This window comes from Haliotis cracherodii, unplaced genomic scaffold (genome assembly GCF_022045235.1).
Source record: "Haliotis cracherodii isolate W230 unplaced genomic scaffold, xgHalCrac1.p SCAF_3, whole genome shotgun sequence".
Classification (NCBI taxonomy): domain Eukaryota; kingdom Metazoa; phylum Mollusca; class Gastropoda; order Lepetellida; family Haliotidae; genus Haliotis; species Haliotis cracherodii.
In genome coordinates, this window is record NW_027266286.1 from 13225036 (window position 1) to 13245087 (window position 20052).

At 39.0% G+C, this 20052-nt stretch overlaps 1 pseudogene; it reads left to right on the forward strand.

Annotated features, from left to right (window-relative positions):
- Nucleotides 1-16611: 16611 nt before the first annotated feature.
- Nucleotides 16612-19054, forward strand: LOC139475925 (toll-like receptor 4; annotated as a pseudogene).
- The last annotated feature ends 998 nt before the right edge of the window (nucleotides 19055-20052 follow it).

A 20052-nucleotide genomic window follows, 5' to 3' on the forward strand; every position in this document is an offset into this window, starting at 1 on the left:
CGAACGGGGCGTGATTACTTCAGCAAAACCTTCGTTAAAGGCATTTAACCAATTGCGTCAATAATTCCTACCAGTTGCCACAAAATAGATTGATTTTTTTAAAATCGTTCAGAAGTCATGTTGTCCCTTGTATAAGGGTCTGGATTAATAGTCCATACACTGAGGCTATAAAAAATAACTTTCAATGTAATTATTTTGTTAATCAATAATACGAATTTTATTCTCAGATTTTGCCAAAACAAATTGTATAAGACTGTTGTCTCATCAGATATTATAGTCAATAGTCGGTAACTGTCCCGCTTCCGTCCAGACACTGTTGGATACGGCACTCCGTGCTATATGTCAAATTGTCTATGTAAGATTCCAATAGCTCATTCCATGGCCCGGGATCAGGAAACTAACTTAAGATCATATTTTGTCTTAAATCGGGGATCACGAAGCACAATCTATGAGAATATTTTAAGCCTAAGACAAAATTTGATCTTAAGTCCTAAGACTGCCCCTGAGTAGACTTAAGACAAAATTTGAAGCAAGAAAGATGTCGGAGGTTGTTCGCCTCATGCGTCGCCTACGGGCTAAAAAGGACAAAATAGCAATTCATCGGACATTTCGAGACTGATTCAACCCTCTTGATCTGTACAACGACGAAGAGTTCTTTGAGAGATATAGATTTCATCGTTCTACCATTTTTTTCATCGTTGGTCTAACCGGTGATGAACTGGCATATATTCTACCCCACTCCCAGAGTCTACCGCCTATTATTCAAGTTTTGATATTCCTTCAGTTTGTTGCCACTGGGGCTTTTTACCTTTATTTGCTCTGTCGTTCTGTGTCAGCCATATTGGATAGTGTTTACAAAATCACGTTATACGTACACCGGTAATGAGACGCAAATACCATCACGTATATTTTAAAATCAGCTGCGATACCTACATCCTTGAATTCCTCATACATGTTAGAATCAAATGCCAAATGGTCTTTGTCACAATACAAATTGTCTAGATGTAATGAAGCAAAATAAATGAGGTGTTAAAACGAACGCTGAAAAAAGTGCACTTGTTGGAAATGTAAACAAAGCCATTTGTCTATTCGTTGAGTACATTGGCTCAGCATTTTCAGAATATACACGGGAAGAGAATCGTAGGGTGAATTAGGGAATACATACATTGCAATGATTTGACATTTTCAACAGAACTTGTCGAAGATCCTGTCCAGTGTGACGCCATGACTGACGCAAAATCACGCACAACGACAACGGTATTTATCGGTATTTATCGGAATTTCCGTTCAATGAAAAATATAACAAAAAATAACAGTACACAGATTGTCAGAATGGGTCTGATTTCTTACATGTCACATTTATATATATACGAACCCTGAATCAACGAAAGTCCCCTCGTAAAATCCCGCGTACTGTAGACAGTGAACACGCCATTTTGTAAAAGTCGGTCACCGGTAGTGATGTCATACGTCAACATATGTTATACATATTAGGTAATTTCTTTGAGGTGAAGGTCCTTGAATGAAAGTACACACGATCATTGTGTCCTAGCAGTCTATTTACAGTTTCAATTATGATGTAGATCGTGCATGTCTTGTGTACATTTTTTCACACATTTAATTTCACTTTGGATATTAATCAATGTTCAGTATGATATCATAAGTAGATATAGGCCACAACATGTATGAACCTTTAATAATATCCTGTTTGTTTGAACAATGTTTACATATGAAATTGATAAGTTTATATGTGTCATATACGATATTTCTTTATTTTGGACAAGTGATACTAGATGAAATGTAAATGCAGCTGCAACATGTATGTTTTTCTAGGGAGCGAATAGTCAATATTATAAGTTCATATAAACAGTGTCAACGAATAGCTGTATAACTAAACTGAAGATATAACTTAAAGGAAATTGATATTATTTGTCGTTAAAATATATGCACACATTTCTAGAAGAATTGTCCTTGTCTTGGATTTTTTTTTATGCCGTTTGACATACAGAACAGTGACATCTAACGATTCTCCAGGTGCGCGTTAGTCACAAACGACTTATGAATTATTCCTCTAGTTTCGCATTATATAATCAATGGGTTCATCCTTTATCAAATATTGTGACCACAAGATATTAAACTGTTGACTATATTTATACAAGAATTGTAAAATAGTTTTAAAATATAACCCGTGCCATGTACCCCGTTGGTGGACGATTATCCTTATACGATTATCCTGATTATTCAGTACCAAGAGAGCTTTCTTCGGATCTTTTATGGTATAATTTTGAGACAAGATGATGAGAAATAATTACATAATAATGAACAAATACATGTCCGATATTGAATAATAATTTTGTTTGGTTTGAAATAATTTTTTGAGTACCTGATTACGTAAATTTGATGCCAAACAGGTGCGTGTCTTGTGCAATTAAGATACACTGTACATTATTGAATTGTTTATCTATTCAAGACATTATTTACATGGTAAACGCAGTCTTTTTATGTTGTGTCGAAAAAGCGTCTAATTCCGTTTTACACATGGACTTTTTCCATATCATGAACGAAAATTAGAATTGTGTCATTTTCTTAGTAATTAATTACATTTGATGATACTGCCAGTGATCCAATTAGATAGGTGCAACATTAGTCAAATTACACTTGCACAATCAGGAGAATGTTGGAATCTAAGGACTAATCTATGGTTTACATAGGGCCATCCATTTCGCTATCACTCATTTTTTATGAAGTATTATTTCATCATTTCTGATGGGTTTTTTATGCCTCAACGTATACAGTTTCAATATCGATATTTGTGTTGGAATAGTGTGGTTCCTAGTAAACAAAACACCACGAAAATACACTGTCCTTACCCACAGCAAATTCTCACCAAGTGACCCTAGTTACAATAAACTAGTGCTAAGCATAGTGGAGTTATGCCCCCTTTCCTTTGAACGTGTGTAACCCTCTCTGTCGCCTTTTGACGTCATAGCGGTAAATCAGTTTTTTTATCATTTACGGCAGGCTATTTGCAGACTTTTGAAAATGCCTTCTTTCTTCTAATGACGTAATATTTGTTTCTTTATAAAGTTTACCGTGACTAGTGACACGAACAGCCCCACAAATAGTTCTGAGTGGATCTAAATTCAGTTTTTCAAGTAGTAACGTCTTTTCTTTTGTACAGTTGTCCCATGTGTGGCAACAATAATCAAATAGCGGTAATATGAAAGATTTATGCATAGTTTCCGGTGTTTTTCTATTTAAGCGATACTCGAAAACTCCTGACACAGTGAATCATTGGACTGACTTTCTCAACTGGGCTATCAATGTGATCGTTCCACATACGGTCTTCTTGGAGACTAAGTCCTAGATGTTTATGAGAATGAATATATATTCACGGCGACGACGGCGGTCAAGCTTCCGAGACGGGCCTAGACAAGGAATCAGGGACGATTAGTGATCCTCCTACGAAAACTGGTTTCAATATAATGAAATGCCTGAGAGATGCGTAAGCAAACTCTTGCCCCCTTATATACAGTCTAACTAGCTACTGGAAATTTCTACACAGTAACCTAACCAGTCTAGCGGCACTAGAACATTACATATCAGACTAGCATCTAAATATAGTAACTTCCTTAAAACTGCTTACATCAAATAGTACTCCTTTCCTGACAACTAATCATTGTCCAAACATAATGCATTGCGCGAATCTCACCAGAAACAATATAACTCAGCTACAATCATTGTTCAACCCTAAAACACACTGCCATATAACAACATAGATTAAAATATAACGCGAATTCCGGTCAGGTGAAACAGGGTTAAAGGTAAAGGTATTTACACGTTGATAGTTACAGTGCGGATGTGAGGCAATGTGTTCGTCGATTCAGTATAGTTCTTTGCACATCATAAACCCTACATTGCGTACACATAATTAGCACAAACTTCAATAAACGGATTGAACTATGAAGGAAACGCATTATTTCAGCTTTACACTGTGAGAACATTTCCTCACATTGAAACAATACAATGAAAGGCTCGAGCGAATTGAAATCAACAATGTGAAGAAATGTTCTTCTGATGTTAATTTTTCATTCATGTCAATAATACATGGAACATATACTTACAGTGAAAATGTGCAATTTACATTTCCACCAGCTCCAGACAAGGTGCAACTTTGCTCATGGTGTTACTATACACACAAGAGAAAACGCGTTCACGTGACACGTATACTCAGACGTGTATATTTACACAGGTATGCAGATTTACATGTAAATATATGTTTAAAAGGTCGCCTGCGTTTGCTACAGACACTACAGCTGGAGCAATGATTGTTACATACACAACAGCTGAAGCAGAGAATGTTAAAGACACTACAGCTAGAGCAGGGACTGTTACAGACACTACAGCTGGAGCAGGGAATGTTACAGACACAATAACTGAAGCAGAGAGTGTTTCAGACACTGAATACCTGGGATAGAGAGTGTTACATACACTATAGTTGGAGAAGAGAATGTCACAGTTACAGTATAACTTAAGCAGGAGTTGTTACGGACACTGACGTTGGAGCAGCAAATGTTACAGACACTACATCTGGAATAGAGAATGTTACAAACACTACATCTGGAACAGAGAATGCTACAGACACCTCAGCTGGAACAGAGAATGTTAAAGACACTTCAGCTGAAACAGGGAATGTTACAGACACTTCAGCTGAAACAGGGAAGGTAACAGACACTGCAACTGGACCAGAGACAGTCACAGACACTGCAACTGGACCAGAGAATGTTACAGACACAGAATATCTGGAGCAATGAATGTTACAGACACTATAACTGAGGCAGAGAATGTTATAGACACCGCGGCCGAAGCGCAGAGAATGTTACAGACACTATAACTAAAGTAGAACATGTTGGAGACTCTATAGCTGGAAAGAGATTGTCACAGACACTATAGCAGGGAGTATTACATATACTACAGCTGGAGAAAGGAACGTTGCAGACACTATAACTGGAGCAGAAACTGTTCCAGACAGTATGGCTAGAGAAGAGAATGTTACATACACTTCAGCTGGAACAGGGAATGTTACAGACACTTCAGCTGAAACAGGGAATGTTACAGACACTTCAGCTGGAACAGGGAATGTTACAGACACTTCAGCTGAAGCAGGGAATGTTACAGACACTTCAGCTGGAGCAGGGAATGTTACAGACACTTCAGCTGAAGCAGGGAATGTTACAGACACTTCAGCTGAAACAGGGAAGGTAATAGACACTGCAACTGGAGCAGAGACTGTCGCAGACACTGCAACTGGACCAGAGAATGTTACAGACACTTTAACTGAGGCAGAGAATGGTCTAGACACCGCGGCCGAAGCGCAGAGAATGTTACAGACACTATAGCAGTGAGTGTTACATATACTACAGCTGGACAAGAGATTGTTACAGACACTATAGCAGAGAGTGTTACATATACTACAGCTGGAGAAAGGAATGTTAGAAACACTACAGCTTGATCAGGTAATGTTACAGACACCGCAGCTAGAGCGGAGAATGTTACAGTCACTTCAGATAGAGTAGACACTGCAACTGAAGCTGAAGCAGGGAATCGTACATACACTATAGCTGAAGCAGAGAATGTTACAGACACTACAACTGAAGTAATGAATGCAGCAGACACTAAAGCTGGACAAGAAAATGTTACAATCACAGTTTAGCTGGAAAAGAGAATGTCAAAAAAACTACAACTGAGGCAGAGAATGTTATAGACACCGCAGCTAGAGCAAGGAATGTTACAGACACAATAACTGAAGCAGAGCATGTTACAGACAGTATGGCTAGAGAATAGAATGTTACAAACACTACAGCTTGAGCAGGGAAAGTTACAGACAACGCAGCTAGAGCGGAGAATGTTACAGACACGAAATAATTGGAGTAAAAGAATTACCTGCTGGAGGTGGTTTTATAGTTCGCAACATCAACGCTGAAAATCGCCCTGCAATGTACACTAAACGTGACGGATGACAACCATGGGCATGTTTGTCAGACATCATTTCCTGAGGTTTTATTGACATGTCGGCCTGGCTTTTGTATCCTTCAATGCAAAATGTTTTGCAAGAAATTTCCTCCCTAATTTCCTTCCTGCCATTCTTGCTGATAATCAATGTGGACAGCTTGATATGTTGCATAAAGATGTGTTTACGTCGTTAACAATAGTATGTCCTATAAGAAAAGAAATTATTTTTCAATTTCCAAATACGAGTCATACGTATATGTCAGATAAGCCCGCAAGCTTGCTAACGTTGGACGAGTGTCAGGGCGTGATTTATGCGTCAAGTGGGACACTGTCAGCGAGGTTCACCATCAAATAGCACTGGAGGATGAATATATAACATAAGATGCTGCTCCTACAACGGTCAGTTGTAGCTGGTGACTGGACAGTTCTACGTATCGACTGACCACACGCGTAAGTACCTTAAACTTCAAAGTAAGGTCCGGCTCACCGACAGGTAGACAACCCGAGAAAATAAACCCCACTTCGCAGGATACCCTATAACACAAGTTACAGCTTTTCCCTGGGCCTAATGCTTTAAAGCCTAGTTTAAACATAGACATAATTGTAAACACTTCCAGTAGTTGACAATCTAAAGGAATCAGAGCGACCCCGCCCAGGTGTCATGCGTCACACGACTCGAAAATATCACATGTCATTGAAGCAAGACGAATATCATGTCATTGATGCAAGACGAATGTCATGTCACTGAAGCAAGACGAATGTCATGCCATTGAAGCAAGACGAATGTCATGTCATTGAAGCAAGACGAATATCATGTCATTGAAGCAAGACGAATGTCACGTCCATGAAGCAAGACGAATGTCATGTCATTGAAGAAAGACGAATGTCATGTAATTGAAGCAAGACGAATGTTGTGTCATTGAAGCAAAATGAGTTTCTACGTGCATTCCAAGTAGTTTACTACAGAGGGTCAATCATGACATAGAAATGAATGTCGAAGAAAAAATAAGAAACCATAATTCGTCCTTTCTTATTCTGTCATCCGTAACCAAGGCTAACAGCTGTAATAGCACAGACAGCGTTTGTTTGGATTACCCCTCTCTGTAGAGGCCTAGCCGGAATGGTGAATCTCTCTCTGGTGTGATTCATTAGTTTCTAAAACCGTGTAGTGGTCTCAGGCACCAATACTTCAAGATCCCCGGTGTAAATTGTTTTAAGAATGAAAATGGTGTGTCAAAAGAAGGATCTACTGTCATCGCTTGGCACGAATGAATTGCTCGTTATCTTATGTTCGAATGGTGGCGAACAAGCGACGTTCTCATCGAGACCGCGTGAATGGTGTTTTATGCCGCATTATTGCAGCATAATCGAAATCTGAACCAGACAAATCGGTGGTCGATAGTGAGACCGACTACACAGGTCACATCTGGGAGATTTCCTGTGTTTCTATCTACCTATCAACCTTGTTTGTCGGTTGAAGATGGGTAGAAGGGGCCCATTCTGCCCCGGAACTCCAACTCAATACTTACTTTCTCAGAACCTTATATCCGTTGCACAAAGTGATCCTTGCGCTCAGACTGATATACCTCACACAGTATAACTGCAACATTAACCTACAGTAATATGACAAGGAGGACTATGGAAAACAACTTCTTTTTTATACAAACACAACGTTTCAATCCTATTTATTGCCTCTAAAATAAAGTTCTGCATGTTCCCATGTTTATTTTCCGGTGAACAATTGATTTGCCTTTGCATGTGTTTGTGACATGTGTCACCGTTGGGGCAATATACGCTTATCCTTTCGCGAACACCTGGTATCACCACTATGTAATAGTGATTCATAGTCACATTCTGATGATGCTCGGAATTGTAAAATCGAATCTGCTTTTGGGAAAGATTGTTTGTGGCTGTGGGAAGGGTTTTGTCGCTTTCAGTTACCTTTACACGTTTATTGAGTATGGGGGATTACGTTGGGATGGGGCCGGACAGGGCGGGGTCGGGTCGGGCCAAGACGGGACAAGACAGGTCAAAATAATTACTGATTAATTATCCTCACGAGTTTTAACCCTAACAAGGGGAATTCCCCTTGAATTGTTTCACTTGCAGGACGATTTCGTCGTTTGTCAATGTCTATGTTTCGTTTCTGTCACATATAATTTTGGTCAAGTAATTGTGATTAAATATTGCCTAAAGTATTAAAATTTGAAAGGTTGCTTTGTTGACTTTACTTGCCCTTCAAAGAACAATCATACACTAAAGATGTGAAACTTAATTATGTTATCGTTAGAAAATCTAATCACATCATGCAGCCCGAGTAACCTGATATTTGTACCCCAATAGTGCGCGTAGTCAACCTATTCATGCGGGTTCTCATGTTCTTTTTCGGGGAACGCAGCGTTGTTTACATTGTATACAGGTGAGTGAACGGCTTGAAGGCGGAAGGTACACTCTGGACTGTTCTATGGTTATGTAACCTGCAGCCCGTCACACAGAGAGATAGACCTTGTGCTCACAGGTGAGGTAGATGAACATGTAGATGCTTTGATACAAGCGAAGTACACATACTATGCAGTTTGTGCTATTTCTCTTATAGTTACCTGAGTTCAGATGATCGGAGATGACGGGTAGAATGGGGAAGGAGAGCGCTGGGGACAGGCAGGATCAGTTGTCTGTGGTATATTTTTTGTGTGAAAGGTGTTCAGTGCTTAGAGTAACGTAGTATCCCAATTTCAATGGTTTATCTAGCATTGATCTATATACTATTGTGACTGATAGAGTAATGTGGCATCCCAATTTCAATGGTTTATCCAGCATTGATCTATATACTATTGTAACTGATGGATTAATGTAGCATCCCAATTTCCATGGTTTATCCAGCATTGATCTATATACTATTGTAACTAATGGAGTAATGTAGCATCCCAATTTCAATGCTATATCCAGCATTGATCTATATACTAGTGTGACTGATGGAGTAATGTGGCATCCCAATTTCGATGGTTTATCCAGCATTGATCTATATACTATTGTGACTGATGGAGTAATGTAGCATCCCAATTTCCATGGCTTATCCAGCATTGATCTATATACAATTGTGACTGATGGAGTAATGTAGTATCCCAATTTCCATGGTATATCCAGCATTGATCTATATACTATTGTAACTAATGGAGTAATGTAGCATCCCAATTTCAATGGTTTATCCAGCATTGATCTATATACTATTGTGACTGATGGAGTAATGTGGCATCCCAATTTCGATGGTTTATCCAGCATTGATCTATATACTATTGTGACTGATGGAGTAATGTAGCATCCCAATTTCCATGGCTTATCCAGCATTGATCTATATACAATTGTGACTGATGGAGTAATGTAGTATCCCAATTTCCATGGTATATCCAGCATTGATCTATATACTATTGTAACTAATGGAGTAATGTAGCATCCCAATTTCAATGGTTTATCCAGCATTGATCTATATACTATTGTGACTGATGGAGTAATGTAGCATCCCAATTTCCATGGCTTATCCAGCATTGATCTATATACAATTGTGACTGATGGAGTAATGTAGTATCCCAATTTCCATGGTATATCCAGCATTGATCTATATACTATTGTAACTAATGGAGTAATGTAGCATCCCAATTTCCATGGTTTATCCAGCATTGATCTATATACTATTGTAACTAATGGAGTAATGTAGCATCCCAATTTCGATAGTATATCCAGCATTGATCTATATACTATTGTAACTTATGGAGTAATGTAGCATCCCAATTTCAATGGTTTATCAAGCATTGATCTATATACTATTGTAACTAATGGAGTAATGTAGCATCCAAATTTCAATAGTTTATCAAGCATTGATCTATATACTAGTGTGACTGATGGAGTAATGTGGCATCCCAATTTCAATGGTTTATCCAGCATTGATCTATATACTATTGTGACTGATGGAGTAATGTAGCATCCCAATTTCAATGGTTTATCCAGCATTGATCTATATACTATTGTGACTGATGGAGTAATGTGGCATCCCAATTTCCATGGTTTATCCAGCATTGACCTACATACTATTGTGACTGATGGAGTAATCTGGCATCAGTGTTCGACATGCTCTTAATTATAACTCTGAACAAGTTTTTAGAGACCCACCGTTTAATATTACATCTTATTACAGGGGGTGGAAGGGGCAGGTTGACAGTGTGACGGAATCTGAAGTCTTTTTTGAGTATGTTGCCGTGTGCCATGCACTGTAAAGATCAACTTGCGACCTTGGCGAACGTGCATTAGCAGCAGAGAATGTTCGAACATGTCCCACATGCATCTTGCAACGGTGACTCCCACAGCATATGTACAACTTCACAGAGTTCAATAACTCTGAAAATATTTTCCTGAAACCTTAAAAGTATGAAAGTAAGGATGTATTTTTAGCTTGAGAAAGTAGTGAGCGAGTGAGGTGGATATAACGCCGCTTTGAATAGTATTCCATTCATACCATGGCTTGTCAGTTTTATGTTGGAGGGAAGCCCAAAGTGAAGCAGGTCTCAGCCGTTTACCACTTCGTTGGACCCACTAGCACGGGTATTGTGCTGACAAACCAAGAAACATAATTGGGGCGAATCGTGATTCGAACCCACGATCATAGGTGCCCAAGGGACGCAAATCTGCATAGCGAATTGCGGTGTATTAGACGACTGGGCCACCCTGCCCCGCTTGAGTAAGTAGGGATGTGTTGGAAGCAAGAGAACATTCTTATTCGGGAACCCCGAGTAACTCGTATGTCATCTTTAACAGAATAGCGGTACATGTATATTTAATAATCCATCAGGCCAAACACTCTGTACAATACGGCTCGCCTTGTATCGCTGTTCCTAAAGTAATACTGAGGGGCCACAGACCTACACATAGTAATCGTAATCGCAAATCATGCACACAGACTTTTTATCTACCTTATCAGGGTGATTAGACTATCAATCCCAAGACATAATCTTTATTGCTATGAAATCATATCGATCTATTCACGTTAGTTACCGTATCATGAAGTGCAACCAGCTCTGTAATCACTCCATTTTTAATGGCTTACATGTGCTGCATTTGGTGGTGGAAACATAGGGTGGGATTTTACGACAGAGAACACCTGAACACACAACAACCAGGGACTTCTGCATGTGACACCACAAGTCTATGGGTCCACAACATTTATTCCAATGGTATTTTGCAGGTAATTCATAATCATAAGCATGGTATCCAGTTAGTATCTGTCAGGCCTACCTCGACAAACCTCTCTCGCTGCTGCCCCAGGGTCAACTCCAGACCAATAGAAAGCATTGCCCATTTATCCCTAAGGAGCCATTCACGGTCAGACTGCCATGTGCCGCATGTGCGACACATGTATGCAGAATTCACATCTCATCCACCTCACGTTTCAGTGGCCAACAGGCCTGCCTAACCAAACATGCATATATGTGTCTATATACGTCTTTGTTCGAAGGGGCGGTCGGTTAGCCTAGTGGTTAAAGCGTTCGCTCCTCACGCCGAAGACCTGGGTTCGATTCCTGACATGGGTACAATGTGTGAATCCCATTTCTGGTGTCCCCCGTCGTGATATTGCTGGAATATTGCTAAAGGCGGCGTAAAATCAAACTCACTCACTCACTCACTCACTCACTCTTTGTTCCGACTTTATTTATAAGCAGCTGGCCCATACATTGACTCTGTATTGCTGTTTAAAACCTATTTTGCAGGTATTTAGGTGAAGCAGCCAATAAGATCGCCCTGTTCGAAGATTTTCAATTTACAAACTACAGATTTTATTTCAAATCCATCATCATTACAACACAAGGTTAGTTCTAAATTTGCTATAGTTACTTGTTTGCTCTACCCCATTATAACGTCAACTGAGCACTGAGACGCAGGCGTTCTTAGTATAATATACAGTTCAGGACAAAACTGTGCTTTATAACATCACATGTGGGATAGAGCAAACATTATTTCTAAAATTAAATACGTTTATGTACTTAAAGAGTGTTAGGACTTTTGAGTATTCAAAAAGTCCATATTAGTTTTCATTGTGCACTTTGAAGGCGTTTTGTATAGGCCGGTGAGAATCGTCCAAAAACACTATAATGGATTCGTAGCTATGTTTTTGTTTGTTTGTTGTTTAACGACGCACTCAGCTATATGACGGCGGTCTGTAAATAATCGGCCCAGGGTAGAATAGGTCTTCAGCAACCCATACTTGCCATAAAAAGCGACTATGCTTGTCTTTAAAGGCGACTGACGGGATCAGGTGATCAGGCTCGCTGACTTGGTTGATGCATGTCATCGATCCCAAATGCGTGGATCGATGCTCATGATGTCAATCACTGGATTGTCTGGTCCAGACTCGATTATTTACAGACCGCCGTCATGTAGCTGGAATATTGCTGAGTGCGGCGTTAAACAATAAACAAACAAATGTAAATAATCGAGTCTGGATCAGATCTTAATCATGGCTGTTACGCCACCAAAACACTCTGTACTCTCCCTGATGCTGGTAACATATTAATTCCACTGGAGACTTTCTGTTGAAATGGCAAATATTTACAACATTACTTAAAAGTGAATACATTATTTCATTTAATACAGTGTATCTGGGATGTATAAATACCAACCAGTGTGCATCACAAGCAGATAAAGAAGCTATTTGTGCAATGACTAAAATGTATAACCTTGAAACGTTGAAAGACATTAGATTAACAAAAAAACGCAAGAACGAAAATAAAGTAGGTTATGTGTCACCATAAATTTCGCAAGGAAACATAAAATTCGGTTTTCTCGCCTGAGAGTTTCAACATGCACGATTACAGTCTTACAATAGGAAATGTGTCAATAGGAAGTTTTGTCCAGGATGTTCAAAGGCAGTGTGGCATGTCGTGACCAGTGCCCTGTGACTGAGAGGACTGACTGAGACTTTGAAGATACGTTGATTATTTATGTACCTGAAGCTAGGTATAGGAATAGTGTTTGTGTAGAAGATCTCAAAAGACGAGGTTTGACTAATGTACTTGTGTTTCGAATGTCGGTTCCTCACTCTGAAGGGAATCTTATTTATCAAAGATGCAGATAACAGATTCCTTAAGTATTTAGATTCAGGATTTCACATTGTTTGCGTTTTGTTTTCTGGTTAAACTTTGGTGAAAGCCGTATAAGGATACGTTCACAAAAGTGTTCATAGTTTGTTATTTAGTGGTCTTGGTCAAGTGAAGTTTTGCACAATTTAGAGAACGGGTTTACTGGTGGACCTGGAGAGTGTTTCGGTGGTAGGCATGCGAGTATCACATGTGGTACCTCATCCACAAGGTCTGGAGACTGCTAATCTGGAACCTGGACGACAATAATCATAAAGATCCTGGTCATACCCAATAACATTGTAAAGTGATGAAAGTAGTTTTTTTGTCATGTCCGTTATATGTTTTCATTGCCTAGTAGCAATGTCTTTGGCAGAGGCACACTCGTCCGAAAGTTGCTCGCGCCACGTCAGTCTGTGAAACTTCGCGTGTCCCCATGACAAAGATTTTAATTGCTTGTTGATTTCTATTGTTGCATGCCAAGAATCAGTTGCATCATACTTGGAAAAGATGTTCAGATAAGGATTTGTCTCCTCGTTACACACGTTTTGCTGTGGGTCTTAATCTACCCAGAGTCATAAGACTGTGGTAAATTTCGTTTGAAAGGTGTTCACTGCATGATATGTCTTACTGTCCCGATTTTGTACCAAGATAAATGTATACAGTGCGAATCCATCTTTAAACTAAATGTTATGAAGAGAAGTGTCATATTTTAGCCAACACCCTGTGAAACCGCGATTCGCTGTGCAGAGTTGCGTCCCTTGGGCACGCCAGAAACCTATGATTGTGGGTTCGAATCCCGGTTTGCCCCGATTATGTTTCTAGGTTTGTCAGCACCATACCCGTGCTCGTGTGTTTCACCGAAGTGGTAAACGTCTGAGACCTGCATCACTTCGGGCTTTCCTCCCACATTAAGCTGCCACGCCGTGATATAACTGTAATACTGTTAAAAGCGGCCTTAAACCCAACTCACTCACTCACTCACTCCAGTGGCCGGGATCCCATTTGAAGAAAAAACAGGAGTAAAATAATCATGAGCCCATTCTGTTGCAAGGATATTATTGCAAATTAGACCTAAACGCCAAATAGAGTCTGTTTCGGCGGATAATTGAGCCTGCTTATTCTCTTGCATTGACGTTTTGCATTTACTTGGACTGGTTCGATGAATCTGCTGGTTGAAAGAAGCTCCCGTGGTTCAACATTAGCTTAGTAGCATTTATCTGTGATGAGCCTATTACAAAAGAATTGTATGGGCCGAGACATTAAAACACCACACACACACACACACACTAACACACACACTAACACACACACTAACACTAACACACACACACACACTAACACACACACACACTAACACACACACACACTAACACACACACACTAACACACACACACCCTTCCCCGCTGATGATGTCGGCACCGTTGCAAACGAGCGTGTCTGTGACGTAGTGTCAGTGGTGGACGATTTGCCAGACGTTGAGAACGGAGACCAACAGAACGCAATCTGCTTCGTCTAGTGGCCTGGCTAATGCGGACATTATTGGCGTTAGAGTGTTCACAAGGTACCTATCCTGTCTCTTTGTTGTGACCCTCGGACGGCCTGGTCTTCAAGCATAGGCAACTGTTCAACTATCCTGGTACCGCTACCACAGCCTCGCAAAACCTCTCTGAGTGACGTTAAGACGTGCAGCCATCTGACGTTGACTATGTCGCATGCCAATAGCACTACGTTGACTTGCAACACTCAAAAATCGACGCATTGTTTGACGTGTTTCCTGTTATTCGCTACTATTTATAACCATGTGTCCATATCCTGATTTGCACGAGCAGCAACTGACAAATAGTTGTGTTCGGGCGATATGATTTGTGACCATGAACACAATGTTTAAATGTGTGAAAATTTGCTCAGCGTTTACCTGATACTGAATTAATTAGCATGGTTCAAATATTGTTTTGAATATTACAGCCACAAACATTCACATCAATATGGACTGTAACAAATGGGGCTTTGCTTATTATAAGTTTTAGATGTGAATAGGAGACCTTCAGTTCTATCGTTCATAATCATATGGGTGACCCATCAATAGTTGTAGCCGCCGTGATATTGGTGGAATATGTCTAAACGCGGCGTAAAACAGTGTTTAATAACATCAGTTTCATCACTATTTTTACATTGTCTGGTCATTCGCATCGAGACGTACGTAGCACTGTGCAACTGTACTCTGAAGCGTCTATTCTACATCTTGACGGATAATCTTCCCACGGTAGAGACTGCTATATTTCAATCAAAACACCACCAATGCATAGACACACTGTGCATGAGCATCAAAACTTTATTTTTCTGGAAGTCCGTAAGTTTTGGCAGAGTATATGAACTCTCGCTTTATATTGTTGTAGTGCAAGCTTCGTGGTATTTTTAAGTTCAGAACACCACGAATAAACAAAACATTATGCTGAAAGATCTCTGTCTAGTTACGACCTTGTGCTTTCATTAAATGTGAACAGTGCCCTTTGAACCAAGTGGACTATGTGAAATCACATAGCCAAAATGACAAAATGACAAAATGACCAGCCTTCACAGAATATAATTAGACTTAAATCGAGATTCCAAACTCGCCAATTTAACAGAACAGAACAGAAGTAGGATTTGGCTTAATGGGACAAGTACTATTTCAGTCCAACACAAGGAAGACATTGATGACGATATACTAACATAAAAGAACACGAAGTATTAAACACAAATATATGTATCATTGAGAAGAAATGGTATATACTTGATTGAAACTGGTTCTATCAATAAAGATCCTTTCAGGGGATGCAATGAAATGCTTGATGTGTCTGGTTGGTGATGGTGCTTTTTTCCATAATAATGTCTGGGTTTTCCCGTTTAAAGTATCTTGATCTTAGCTACCAGCGACTAGTATATGGCATACCAAAACACACAACTGTTTGGGCCTCCAGCAGCACAATTACCACAATATTGTATATTTTGATGCAACGGGAGTAACTGACATGAATCTTCCAGATCAAGATGTGACATTTCACAATACAGATAACCTAAAGGACTTTCGTTTGGGATGTAACAACATACATTTCAAACGTGTACATGGTTTGGAACATGTAAATCACGCGTACGTTTACTTATCAGGGAATGATAATGGTAATATAAGTGATACTTTTTTCCAATCATTTTCAAATGTCAGAAAGCTATCTTTGAGAAATCTGCAAATTACAAAATGCTAACAATACAAGAGTTCTAAAATACAAGATCCATATTTTACTGTGGCAGGCAATTTCATTTTTTTCAACACGCTGAAATATCACTTTTTTCAAGAATTTTCCGGAAAATTAAAATTAGTTTTACTTACCCACCCTTTCCCGAGAAGCGCCGGTACCTTAGGTGTTATCATAATATTTCTATGGAATAAGACATTACGTTTTTGTGATGGTCATGCGTTCTTTTGTTTCAGACATAATGCTGAGAGCACTGCTTGTTGTGCTGACAGTGAATCTGTGCCAAGGAAGTGGACATGTTTGTTACTTGTATTTTGACGAACAATATGGAGGCATCTTTGCTGACTGTACGGGGAGAAAACTCCAACAGGTTCCAAACTACCTTCCGGGAAACATAACAACCCTGGATATCAGTGGGAATGATCTGAAAATAGTCCAAAATAACACATTTTACAAATTTAACAAGCTCATTTATCTGAACATGAACATAAACCTTTTGTCAAAGTTTGAGCCAAGGGCATTTAGTGGCTTGTTCAATCTTACCACTCTCCTTCTTGCCCGAAACAAATTAAGAGACCACAAAATGTCTTTCCCAGATGAACTTTTCCAAGACCTTACAAGTTTGCAAACTCTTAATATCGAACAGAATGAAATGTACTCTTATCCAGATTGGGTGTTTCTTCCTCTCGTCAACCTCCACAGTCTGTATATTGACTCAGTTCCTGCTCCTTTGTTTGGTCCAGGATTCTCCAAACTAGCAAATCTGAAATTGTTACAGATGGATTCACGGTTTCTGTATGAAGGAACATGTTCAACCGCACATCTCACAAATGAAACATTTCAGAGTCTAATTGAAACCAAACTTGAAGTTTTGATTTTAAACTTTTGCTCACATTTATCACACTGCGAGTCTGGCGTTTTAGAGCCACTAATATTTCTAAAACATTTGGAACTTACCCATAATCAAATAGGAATTCACAATGCTTTACATCTGCTCCATCCCTTCGTAAAGCAGAATATGAAAAGAATTTGGTTCAATAGTACATACAAGTTCAAAATGCAAAATGAAACAGACATTGTCGATAGAGTTCTAACTAAACAAAGAATGCGTTATTTGACCCAAATATGTGTCACTGAAGTATCTTTGAGAAGTAACCAGTTATATCTGATTGAATTTCCATCTATATACCAAGATCCTTTTGAAGGATGTTTGAAAAAGATTGATTTGTCTGACAACTATTTTATTGGGGATGTAGGTATAATGTTTTTCTTGTTCAGATTTTCTGAACTTGAATATTTGGATTTTAGCTTTCAAAGACGGTATAATGACTTTCCAAGTTCTGTAACATTAAATGGAATCTCTTCTATAACAGTCACGTTGCCCCAAAACCTTATATATTTCGGTTTTTCTGGTTACATGGCAGCTGCCAATGGTGTCCAAGAAATCATTTTTCAAAACACACACAAACTTGAAACTGTAATGCTTGCTTCTAACTTGTTGTTTAGTTTGATGAAAGTGAGGGGTTTGGAAAATGTGAGCAATGTTGATTTATCAGGAAATAAGTTTGACAATGTGTTTGATTTTCACTCATTTGCAAACGCAAAGCGGTTATCTTTACGAAATTGCAAATTACATTTGGCCCTTGAACCCTTCAGCGCACACAGCATATTCAGTTCTATGAAATCTGTGGAATATTTGGATGTCTCCATGAATCAGCTCCGATTTATACAACTACTTCCACTTTCAGATACAATCGTTCATCTAAATCTATCGCGTAATGAGTTTGATACCATTCCCATTGAAACACTTTATTATCCACGCCTTATCCATATCGATTTGTCATTCAACCTCATTGGATATCTGGATAAAGATACCAGATCGAAACTCGACTTGTCAGCTGAAAAGAACAAGCTCAAACTTATTGTACAAGGAAACACCTTTTCGTGTAGCTGTGAAAATCTAGACTTCATTCTTTGGTTGATGGATACACCAGTGATTTATGAGTCTGACAGGAACTTCGCTTGCTTTCTGAATAATGGCACAATGACGGGAACCGTTGATGTGGCCCACAATTATAAAGGTCTAAATCGCTACTGCACAGGCAAATTGACCCTCAGTCTCTCAGTCACATTTATGGTGGTAATATTTACTTCCATTTCTGCATCATACATGGTCTCCAAGAATCCAATACGATATCGTAATGCTTTGATGAGAATATTTGGATTAGGAATCAAATATTTAACACCCAAAGATTTTGCTTTCACCTTCTATATCGGATATTGTGACGCTGATATCCCATTTGTCTATAGGAATCTGCGACCAGCATTGGAATTCCCCCGTGCGTCTCTTCCTGAAGGATCTGGATGTTCTTCCGGGGGTTGTTATCGCCAACGGTATTATTTGCGGTATCACTAACAGTTGGAAGTCTGTCCTGGTGATTTCAGATGACTTTCTTGAAGATGTGTCTCAGTGGTCACAGTTTACTCTTGATGCAGCCCTGTACTCCTTATCGGATCTGATTCCTAGCCGGATTATTGTGCTACTTGTGGGCGCCGTGCAGGTTGAGGATCTCCCCGAGAGTCTGCTGAATGTGGTGGAAGAGGAGTGCATACTACGTGTTGAGGATTACCAGGATGGGGATGAGACTTTGTGGAAGGATCTGAGAAAAACTGCCGGTGTTTGATAAGGTCAAACGTCTTAATTGCAGCAACTCAGTGGATGGTAGGGAACGGTCTCAACTGGTTGGGGACAAGCTGCCCTATTGTAATATCCTGGTGGTTGCCATTCTGTGTGCAAATTTTCATATTTTTGAAATGTCAGATGATTTGGCATCAGTGACAAATCTCTCAGATTTGCCAAATGTTTTGTGATCTAAATCTTAAACAATGTTTGACATCGTGCATTTATTGTAAATTGATTGTTAAGAAAAATGGTCTGCATAAATATTAAGTGTCATCAATACACATACTCGTATAACTTACATCTGAACTTATACATTTTTCACATCCTTTGATTTCTATCTTTTCCAATATGTTTTGTTTCTTTTCAAATCAATTAATTCTTTTCATCAGAACTGCATCCAAACTGGGATATGATTTATGTGTATTTCTGTAAGGTAGGATTCAGTTCAAATATAAAAGTACTTATACTGAAAATAAGAGTGGCATTTCCTTGAAACCATTAATGATGCCAACCTTTGTAAATACATATCTGTTACTTGTAGTACTGTCAATATGTTTAGCTTTGATAATCGTTGATTTTCACAAACAGATCCATAACCATGATATAATCTGTGTATTTGACTTTTATCATCTATTTGTCTGGCTTATATCATCTGTTTATTCGGCTTTTATCATCTATTTATTTGGCTTTCGTCATCTGTGTATCTGGCTTTCATCATATGTTTATCAGGCTTACCTTCAATTATGTATCTGACTTTTATTTAATACGAGAAATGTTTTACAAATGGTTATAGTTCTTTAGGCGTCTATGTTCCCAGTAAATTACTTAATCTGTAAAAGAATGTGTTATATCTATTAAACATTATGCAAATTATATAAGCATATATTTTTTTAATTGAAGTTTACACGATATACGGCTTTTCCATTGGACGAGAAGTCCGTCACATGACCGCGAAATTGACGTTCATAAGTGTATGAACGACACAATTTGATGTTCATA